The following is a 12,015-nucleotide window of genomic DNA, read 5'->3' as shown; positions in this document are numbered from 1 at the left end:
TAACAATTTCTCAAACCCCAAATTATCTTTCTTGTTTTGGATACAAAAAACCTTTAAGGGATTAGACCTTTGTTGAACTTTTTGCCAAAAAACAAACAAAGAAAGTTCATGAAAGTATTGATATTTAGGTCAAATACGAAAAACATGATGAAAAAGCTAACCAAATAGACATACATGAAAAAGGACTCGAGAAACATGTAAACGAGTAGGCAATAGAGGTATAACCTATTTACCCTGCATGGTGAAACCCAAAAAAACATATTTGTAGAAAAAAAATTAAAAAATCCTAATTCGGGTATACCAACATTGAAGGAAAATCTACTTATATAAGAAATGCAACAAACACTAAAAAACAAAACTGATTGAAAACATAATACATCAAAAACTAAAGATAAGAGATGAAGAACAAATTACCATGAGGAGCGTTCGAGACTTAAATGCGAGTGTAGTACAACAAAAAGCAATCCTTATAGAAGAACTTGGCGTTAACCTGATTAGAAATAAACATATAAAAATAAAACCCTATCTGTTATTACCTTGCAATCATCGATGGACAAAAGAACCCATTGATCAGATAATCGAAGAACCCATCCACATGCTGTTACAAGAATCAAAATGAATTACATGGAATATTCTTCTCCATGTAGTGTGAGAATTATGGCATAAAAAAGCATAGTTTGTCGAATTGTTTGTGATAATAAGGTGCGATACGCATATAAGAGTGAAAATAGAAAGATTGTTTTCCAGATTTTCTAAGATAAGAATCCCTCCATGATGTGAAATTGATTGCGTAAAAAAAGGAAACTGAATGGAGAAAAATCAGGGATTTGGTAATTGATTACCAAATGAATTCATTTAACACTTAATAGCATAAAATCAGATATCTTAAAGCTTAGCATTTGAGCGGGAAAATCATGATATATGTTAACCAGAAGATGCCACGTGGCAAGTAGATGTGTATAAAAGGGACATATGGCAGCTATATGAGTCTTTTATTAGGAATATATATATATATATATATATATATATATATATATATATATATGTGTGTGTGTGTGTGTGTGTGTATGTATGTGCCTATACATATGTGTGTATGTGTATTTGTGTATATATGTGTATATGTTGTGTGTATGTATATAGATGTGTATGTATATATGTGAATGTGTATGTATGTATGTGTATCAGAAATCACAAATATTAATAGACATCATGATGCTAAAACATGAAATGAGTAATAGATCCCGAAGGTATACATAGCTTTATGAATTATATTAATAGTTACAAGTTGGTGAAAACATAAATAATCATGTATAATGGAGGTGTGAAAAAAACGAAGAAAAAAGTACAATGTTCAGTGCCCGAAAAATAAAAATAAAAAACAAAAAAATTTGGAGGTAATCTGTCGGTAATCACTGACCGATTAGTGACGGAATGTGCTTTCCGTCGGTATTTACAGACTAAATATCGACGAAAAACATATTCCTTCAGAAATTACTAACGGACTACTACAAATTGTTTCGCTTTTTCAACTTTTTGGGCACCAAACGTCGTTTTTTCCGCTTCATTTTTTTCACAACTCTGTCATACATAATTATCTATACTTTCACCAACTTATAGAAATTAATATCATTCATAAGTCCTGTACACATTTGGGATTCATTACTCATATTAGGGTTTAACGTTTTAATGCTTATTAATACTTGTGATTGTTGATACTCACACATACACACATATTCACATATATACTATACATACATACAGACACATATATTCACATTCAAATATATATATATATATATATATATATATATATATATATATATATATATATATATATATATATATTTACATACACCTACATACATACACATCCATACATATACACATATACATACATACATATACATATATAAACACTCACATACACATACATATACACATATTCATATATATATATATATATATATATATATATATATATATATATATATATATATATAGAGAGAGAGAGAGAGAGAGGCTTAGGTTATTCTATTTAAACAAATTATTGTGTTATTGTATGCATCAATGTAGGCCAATCATTTTACTTATTTTAAGAAAACGATTTACCTATATTATTAAATAAAAGAAAAATAGAATAATGCCATTTAATTAAAAGAAGGGTAATATTGTACATTTGCATTGCATTAAAATTAGGAAACTAAAATTAAAAAAAAAATTATAGGTTTTAATGGATCTTTGATTATCTTAATTTTTGAATTTTGATTTTTTTAAAATTAATTTAGTTTAAATAATTCTAATATAATTTTTAATCATATCCGATTTTATTCTGACAGAATAACATTCTTTTTATAATGATATTCTATGAAAATGCAAGCCATAAACTAATAAAGAGTCTTATTTCTCGCAGAATAAACAAATTTTTAGATACAAGTTAAATTTTTTCTATTACATCCTTGAAAAAATAAAAAAACTTTATATTTTATTCCATAATAATGAAACACTCCCTAATAACAAACAAATATAATATGTAGATTATTCTATTGGAATATACTATTACATATATATTCTTATCATTCTATTATGGATTAATCTAACAGAATATGACAATGAGTAGTGCATTTTTGTGGAAGATCGGTGACCATTGAGGATTGTTCATGTCTATCCCACACACATTAGTCCAACCTTCGGGCCATTGATCATCATGTATTTCATTCATTCTATGAGAATATCTGTCATGAAATTGAATTATGTAAGAATAAAACTATGTGAGAATGCTTTTATACACCAAAAATAAAACAAATTTTAGTAATTCTAAGAGAACTCATACTACATGTTAAAATCAAGTAACACAAATAACGAACTCATAAATTATTTTCGTGTTCTTCAAGAATTTGAAAATCAAGTTCTCTTTCAGGCATTTATACAAACACCTGGTGTGCAATATTCTCATAGAATTATTTTTGTGTTCTTCCATATGTTACCTTTGCTACTGGTAGTAAGGTCAACTGCTTCAGTCTAAAATCCTAATAAGAATTTTTGGCTCACTTCCTAGAGCATAATTTCAAGCTTCTATTCTTCCCAACTATTTTTAGACCATTCAAAGACTCAAACAACATCTTCAATAGACTAATGATAACTATCATTCCTTGTAGAACAATAGCAGGGAACTAAGAACACAGTGACTTTCCAGCTCCGGATGGGAAAATCACCATACTTGATTTCCCAGAAAGCATAAATGTAATCACTTCCAAATTTCAATTGCCCATCCAAAAAAAAATCAAACACATGAGTAAGCTTGAATAACCTGATTAGATTCACATTCATCTTCCTCCAATGGAAAACCTTCTTGTTCACATAAACATTGCTCCTCTTCTAAATCTGCAAGCCATTCAAAGACTCCTAGGAAACGAAACAAAAAAAGAAAGACCAATTAGATTTTCATCAGAGTACAACCAAAAAAACAAAAACTTTGTAAAGTAAAGAACATAGTAGGCCTGGATGCGCAAGATTACGTCTAATACCTTAACCATCGCGTTAATGGGTTCCACTGGAAACCCTAAACACCAACAAATTCAAATAAAAATGAATAAATTTGAAGCAATGAATCAATACATCTGTACCAGCATACAAAGAACGATACAGGGGTGTGTAATCGATTGGTCCGATTGAACCCTAAACGACGCCCTAATCAAATTAATCGGTTCTTATTGAAAAAATGCAGAATTTGAGAGAGAGCCGGAGTTTACCTGTATAGGCGCTTGGGCATGGTACCGCTGGTCGACCGCCATCTTCTACCACCAGCGTCAATGACCGGAACGTCATAAAAAATATCAGTAGAACCGTAGGTGATGGGGGAAGAAATCGACATTCGAAGTAAGGAAGAAGGACGTGATGATTAGTAAGGAAGAAAGGGAGAAGAAGAAGAAGAAGAAACTTAGGTTTCTTGATGGGTGGACATCAGAAGTAATAATGGCGGTGGGTAGAGACCGATATGGAATCTTGTGTAACGCCCCGATTCTCAGTATTGCTTAAATAAGATTTTTTTGGGTTCAGATCTACTCGACGAGTTGGTTGACCTACTTGTTGAGTAGCAGCGGGGTGGGATCGCGTTTTAAGTGACCTACTCGACGAGTCCATGTTGGGACTCGACAAGTAGGAACTGGCAGTGGAAAACCTAAATCCCGGGGTTTGCCCCTTTATTTAAAGGAGCCTTAGCCTCCTTTGGCCTCTTTACAGTCTTTGAGAGCCCCTTTAAAACCCTAATTCGTGTGTGTGCCTTGGTGTGGTGTTGAAGCTTGGAAAAGAGGATCTTGGAGGAAGAAAGCTAAGAGTGCAAAGGAAATTGAAGCAAGGAAGGAGTGGGAAGCCGGATTTACCTTAGCTAGCATCCTTTGGAGGTATCAAAGTGCCATTTCTACTTCGTTTTTCCCTTTTGTTGAGTTTCTAGGGCTTTTTATGGATTTTCAAGTTGTTATGATGAGCTATGGGCTAGATCTGAAGTTGTAACTTCAGATCTGGACCCTCCTTGGATTCTAGAAACATAAAGTCACAGTCTTGGTTGTGATTATGGTCCCTCTTGAGCATGGAGGACCATTAAGAACTTAGAATAGACATTTAGAGCCTTTATGGTCATGCATGCATGTAAAGTTTGCAACTTTACGTGATAAGCATGCCCTAGAAGCTTGGATCTATGAGTTAGAGCCGTTGCATGGCTCAAAACAAGTATGTATGGAAAAAGGACTAAATGGACTCGGCGAGTCGCAAGGTTAACTCGGCGAGTCACATGAAGATGGTTGTGAGCTCGCCGAGTTGATGAACAACTCGGCGGGTCCAATGAAGATCGCCAAAAGACTCGACGAGTTGAAGAACAACTCGGCGAGTCGGATGAGTCTTCTCTGGGATATGTATGTGTGTGTATCCGTCGAGTTGCAAGGAGGGAACTCGACGGGTGACCTTAAGTTTGATCGAGAATCAAAGGTACTCGACGAGTCACTCCGATGACTCGGCGAGTTGGAATGTACTTCAGAGAACTCGAAGAGTAGCCAAGGGTACTCGGCGAGTTAAGGTCAACATGGACTGTTGACCTTGACTGAGGATTTTGACTTTGACCAGGGGTTGACTAGTGGGTTATGGAGCACCTTATAAGGTTAAGGACTTATGAGTATATTGTGCTATGACGATAGGTGGTGGGGCCTGTGTCAAGAGAACCGAGAGTTGGAGTTTGCCTTTCGAGTCGACATCTGCAAGGTGAGTTATCCTCACTATATCGATAGGGTCTACGGCACCAAGGTCATCCCCTTTAGTTGTTATTGTTATGGTATGTTGCATGTGGTTATGATCTGTTAGATCAGAATCGAGGTAGACAGTATGTTATGCTCTTATGATCCATAGGGATTGATGTGTTAGTGACCTGCTAGGTCGCTACTCTAGTTATAGGAGAATTCTATGATTGATGTTTGTATATGCGTGTATATGAAAGTATGCGCACATGGTTAATTGCTTGTGGCTGGGTTGAGGCGGTCATGCTTTGTGCTGAAGGCCAATATACCCTATGAGCAGTCCGGGGAGACTGTAGGCCCACATGGCGGACGAGTCATACCGAAGGCTCGGGATGGATTCAGTCAGACTGTAGGCCCGGTAGGGCGGTCTGGTCAGGTCGATGACCCAGTATGCATGTTGATTGAGTTGATTATTACTGTTGTGGTATTGTCAGTGTGGTATCGGTATTTTGGGGGTAGCTCACTAAGCCCTCGGGCTTACAGTTTTCAGTTTATTGTTTTAGGTACTTCAGGAGATCGTTGAAAGGCGAAGGCGTGACCGTATCGCTCCTCATCCTTATGTTATGACTTTTGGGACACTCTGATGGAAAATGATTTGAAAACATTTTGTAAATGTAACGCTCTAAAAATTCCAACAAATTTAAACTTTTCAAAAACAACCCAGTTTCATTAAGTTATGACAAAAAGGTTTTCAATACAATTATTATCAGAGTCTTCCCAGAACCATATCATAAAACATAAACATGAGGAGCGGTACGATCACGCCTTTGCCTTGCCACGGTCTCCTGAAGTACCTGAAACATTTAAACCACAATTGTAAGCCCGAAAGCTTAGTGAGATACCCCAAAATACCAACCACATATACCATACACATAACATGTCATATCATAACAGAACACAGAACAACCATGCACTTCGGGTCTACTGTGTGACTGGTCTGCCGTACCGTGCCTTCATTCCACCTAGTCCACCCTCCGAGTCTAGCCATATACATCGAGTCTACAATGTGATTGGTCCGCCCGCACCGGGCCTTCAATCCACCTGGTCCACTCTCTGAGTCTACAATATGACTGGTCCGCTCACACCGGGCCTTCAGTCGGCCTTGTCCACTCCCTGAGCCTCGGCACGTCAGGTCCGCCATCTTGGGGCCTACAGCCTATCCGGACCGCTCGTTGGGCCTTTGGGATAACCGGTCCGCCCTGGGTATGTTGGCCTACAGCACAAAGCGGGACCTGCCTCAACCCAACCCTAGTCCAACAACCATGTGCACATAAACATACAATCATATAACAATTCACATCCAATCAAACCGATCTAGCAGATCACATAACATAACATCATCATAACCAGGATATCGACCTAACCGGTCACTAGCATAGCATGATCCTATATACCAGGATACCGACCTTAACCAAGTCTCTAACATATACCATCCTAACTACCAGGATGCAAACATAGCAAAGCAATAACATAACAACGATACCTAGATTACAATCCCATAAAGGGCCAGCCTTGGTGCCGTAGACCCTGTTGATATAGTGAGGATAACTCACCTCGCCACTGATGACTGAAAAAATAAGATCACGCTGCTCCAACCTCCGACACGAACTCCACCACTGATCAATACCAAAAGCCTGAGCTCAATAAGTACCAATATTTACCGAAATACCCCCGGAGGTCAACTGGTCAACTCTTGGTCAAAGTCAAAGTCCTTAGTCAAAGTCAACCTTCCAGACTGACTCTACTCGCCGAGTCAACCCGCTGACTCGTCGAGTCCCTATACTCAGAACTCCCAGCCCACGACTCAACTCGTCGAGTCGCCCCAAGACTCGCCGAGTCCAACAAACTCTGAGTCCTTTCTCCCTCAACTCACCGAGTCGTCCCTCGACTCACCGATTCACAGCTCAACCAAAAAGGTTAGGACTCCGCGACCAGATTCGCCAAGTCCAAGAACAGACTCACCGAGTCCAAGGCAACATTCAACATACTCGCCGAGTTGTTCTTCCAACTCGTCGAGTTCCTGTCTATCTTCATCCAACTCGCCGTGTTCACCCATGTGACTCGCCGAGTACCTCTAGTTCTTAATCCATACAATGGCTTTCCAAGCCATGCAGGGGCTCCAAACCATAGATCCACTCCCCTACAACCCATCCATCACGTAAATTGGCAAACTTTACGTGAATCCAAAGAGATCTAAGCATAATACACTCTTGGGCTAAGGTTTTGGACAAAAGAACTTCACCTACATCTCTTGAACATAGACTTTATGGCTCCTTGGATCATTACAAGCCTAGATCTGAGGTAGCAACCTCAGATCTTACACCAAACTCGAGATGGACCTCATTTATGCCCCCAAAACCCCACAATTGATAGATCTAGATGCACAAAAGCTCAAGAACAGATCTATTACCTCCAATGCAAGATCCCACTGAAGTAGACCTCGAATCTATACCACTCCCTTGCTGCAATCCCTTAGTCTTCAGGTTCCCTTTTCAAGATTTCCTTTCCCAAAGCTCCAATTTTACTAACAATAGAGTTCCACTCGATTTCTAGGGTTTTCAGGCTCTCAAGGGTGGTAAGGAGGCTGAAAAAGGGATGATATGTTCTTTATATAGGGCACAACCCCCGGGATTAGGGTTTTCTTCTTTCAGCATCAACTCGTCGAGTCGCAGCTACTGACTCGGCGAGTTGGTCACTTAACCCGTGACCAAATCCCGCTCCGACTCGGCGAGTCGGAATACCTACTCGTCGAGTCCCTGCCTTAATTTACACTTTAGCCCTTGAACAATACTTCTGAATTTTCAAGATGTTACAACTCTCCCCCACTTAAATTAGGCTTCATCCTCGAAGCCTTCTGCTTTATACACTTCAGAACAAACTCTCGCATTGCGGACTCCGATTTCTCAATCAACTTAGGTTCTTTCAAACACTGCCATCAAACCCCTATAAAGACCAACTCTTTCTCACAGAGTCACGACAACTGCTTCAAGACGGCCACCGACTTCTTTCTCTGCTAACAACCCTTATTAGCCGATGATCACCCGATGGTACTTCCATCGTTCTAAATCACATAATCACTTGCTAAACCTGCTCTAACATCCTCGGGCTGGAAAAACCCGACACGCTGACGATACCTCCAAACATCCCCAGGATGAATTACCGCTACATACATAACCTCCTGATCACAACCATACTGAAAATCCAAGGCTCCATCCTTGCCTCCCTTCCGAACTCCTCTGGTTCTATACCACCGGAAATTCATCCGCAACCTCAACAGACACCTAATCCGGATGTGCTTCCATACCAATGGTATTATCACAGTGCCCAACAACCATAATTGAAATACTCTCAATCATCAATTCTCACTACTGCTTCTACTTCCGTGAACCAACACTCCCTCCCGGAGTTACATATCTTTCCCTTTCCTTATCCAAGGAAATCTACTTGCTAACCTTGCCACTTCAGACAAGTGCCATGGTGTACACACCCCACTCTACACTATCCCTTGTAGAGTAACCGCTACTCCGTGCATCGCACATGCTCTGAATCTGCTCGCAAGGACTCTCGAGTCCATACACTGTTTTCCACTAACTTGATCAACACTTGGGGCAGACCATATCAATCATCATTCCCTGGCAATGCATTTCCTCATTCTCCTCATACCGATCCTCTAACACGTACAGAGTCTTCAGCATGGCTGGACCGCCCCTCCAGACCTTCATCCTATCTGGACCACTCTCGGAAACTTCAGCATGTCTGGACCGCCCTCCTGGGCCTTCATCCTGTCTGGACCGTTCTCAGAACCTTCAGCATGTCTGGACCGCCTCTCTAGGCCTTCAGCCTGTCTGGACCGTTCTCCCGAGCCTTCGACCTGACTGGTACGCCTTCCGGCCTTCAGTCTTTCCAGTCTGCTGAACTATCATACATCATTCCAACTACCCTTCTAGGGAATCCTTCCCGTTCATACTGTTCTAGCCCCTTAGGGGTTCCGAACTCTTGTTCCGATCCCGGAATCCTTTCCATGGCCTAACCCAGGCCTAACATCAAACACTATCTACCCTGAATCCATGGTCTGCTCCCTGCCCTCACTAGTCTGCCACTTATTCTTACCAGCCCACACTCTTGGCTGACTGAAACACCGCTGACTTCCAAACAGCTAATCAACCTCAAATACTTGTCGATCCTCCTGAGATTTTTTTTCCAATTCTCCCCACTTAGAGCACTGACTACCAACCACTGGTGACCCAACCGGCATCACTTAAACATTCTTACTCAACAAATTCTCTTTTATTTGAACTGAATTAAAACGAGCAACCTCCACAAAATCACTCTTTCGACATCGCACATCTCGAACTCTAAAGGGAGTTCGAATCTTCGCTAAACACTTCTCAAATCGCAATTGTTATACCCGACAACAAGACCAATCAACCAAAATCTGACCATCAATCCCTTGGATGCTAACTGATTTCAACCCATAAATACCGACCCCTCCATAATACCATAAACCCGAAAGATCGAACGGATACAATACCATAAATTATGCGAACAAGACTAGCAGATATAATACTCCATAACAACCATAAGATAACAAGATAACAAGAAGGAAACATACCCGCAGCTGCATCCGACTCTACCCTGACCTCCTCTGATATAAGCTGAAAAGCACGCCCCTGAGCCCTCGGGGGATCTGCTCCACCCTGACCTCCACCCGTAATCCTCAAAGTGGCCGGTGCTGGAGCCTGCACCGGTCCTGCAGCAAGCTGTGGATAGTTGGCCCTCATGTGACCAACCTGATGACACTGATAACAAATCCTTATATCCTGAACTAGGGCTGACTGACGGCAATCCCTCGCATAATGCCCCTCTCTCCCGTACTTGCGGCACGCACCACCGGACCTATAAACTCTAGTTTGACCCTTCCCGTACTTCCCACAAGTGCGGCTGCTCTGATCTCCCAACCTAGTATCAACGGTCTTGGACCGTTTCGGCACCGACTGTGACTGTGCCGGGGCCTGCCTCTGCTCTCTCAACTATAACTTAATCTCCAACTTACGCCGCCGAGCGACCTCCTGCAACTCCAGCAAGGTCTCGCACCTCTGCGTAGACACAATCTGCCTGATATCCCTCTTGAGCATACTCAGATATCGGGACATCTGAGCCTGCTCCAAAGCAAACTCCAGGCAAAACATCTCCCTCTCAGTGAACATCCTGGTGATCTCCGTCACCGACTCTGAATCCTGCTTCAGTTCCAAGAACTCCTGAGCCAACCTCTCCCTCTTAACCCGTGGAACATAACGGGTACTGAACATCTCCCGGAACTGATCCCATGAAACCGCAACCCGCTGCGCGTCCGAATATGACCCCGTGGTCAATCTCCACCAATCCTTCACCCCGAGTCTCAACAGGTTCAGAGCACACCTAACTCTCTAATCAGCAGGGCATGAACACGTGAAGAAACACCCCTCCACGTCTGGCAACCATCTCATAGCAACAATTGGGTCCTGAACTCCATCAAAGGTAGGGGGCTTCGTATTATCGAAGTCCCGATACTGAAAACCTCTACCGGCTCCTCCCCCTGCCGCTGCTACAGCCGCTGTAGCCGCCACGACAGCCCTCTCTGTAAGAGCTGCATAGCGCTCATCAAAATACTCGACCATGGTGGTCTTGATCGACCCAAACAGTTCCGGAAACTCTGCTCGGAACAACGCAGCAACCTCATCACGCAGGATCTCACGAATCCTAGCATCCAACTCATCTGTGCTCATCTGACCAATAACCTCGGGCGGTACTGGCCCACCCTGGCCGCCCTCTCCTGCTCCCGATCCTGATCCGGATCCACTCCCAGCATGCCTCATAACCGCCATACTAAAATTACCACAAAACATCAGACGCTTCTCACTAACCTGAGAACCGACTCTCAACCCAGCCCTAGGGGTTGTGACTTCCTTGATACGCGTATGGGTCCTGTGCTTTCAGTAGTACGGGCCCATACTACCTTCCACACCTACCCATATTTATATCAAGTATCACCACAACACCCTAGTGATGAATAGGCATAACAAGCACTCAACCCTCACTCCTAGAGGAACACTGGAAATCTCATACAGAAAGAAACCCTAGGCTAGCAGGCATCATAAATCAGGAAACTCTATCATGCAATTCCTAAAGATCCCTAGCCTAGTACTAGCATGCTGTTCTATCATATCTCATAAACAAATAACTTGTATGGTATTTTGGGGTTACTTACTGGCTCCGGCTGATCGTACCTCCGCGTCCTCCTTTACTCATTTTGAAAACCATTTTAAATTCTCTTTTTGAAAACTCTCCTTGATTTGAGACTGGATTCACACGAATGTTCCTCCAATTCACTCAAACCAAGGCTCTGATACCAACTTGTAACACTCTAAATTCCAACCAATTTAAACTTTTCAAAAACAACCCAGTTTCGTTAAGTTATTACAAAAAGGTTTTCAATACAATTATTATCAGAGTCTTCCCAGAACCATATCATAAAACATAAACATGAGGAGCGGTACGATCACGCCTTTGCCTTGACACAGTCACCTGAAGTTGCTGAAACATTTAAACCACAACTGTAAGCCCGAAAGCTTAGCGAGATACCCCCAAAATACCAACCACATATACCATACACATAACATGTCATATCATAACAAAACAAGAACGGCCATGCACTTCGGGTCTACTGTGTGACTGGTCCGTCGTACCATGCCTT

The sequence above is a fragment of the Lactuca serriola genome, chromosome 2 (genome assembly GCF_051521515.1).
Source record: "Lactuca serriola cultivar US96UC23 chromosome 2, Lser_US96UC23_V15, whole genome shotgun sequence".
Taxonomy (NCBI): Eukaryota; Viridiplantae; Streptophyta; class Magnoliopsida; order Asterales; family Asteraceae; genus Lactuca; species Lactuca serriola.
Note: the sequence above shows the minus strand (reverse complement) of the source record.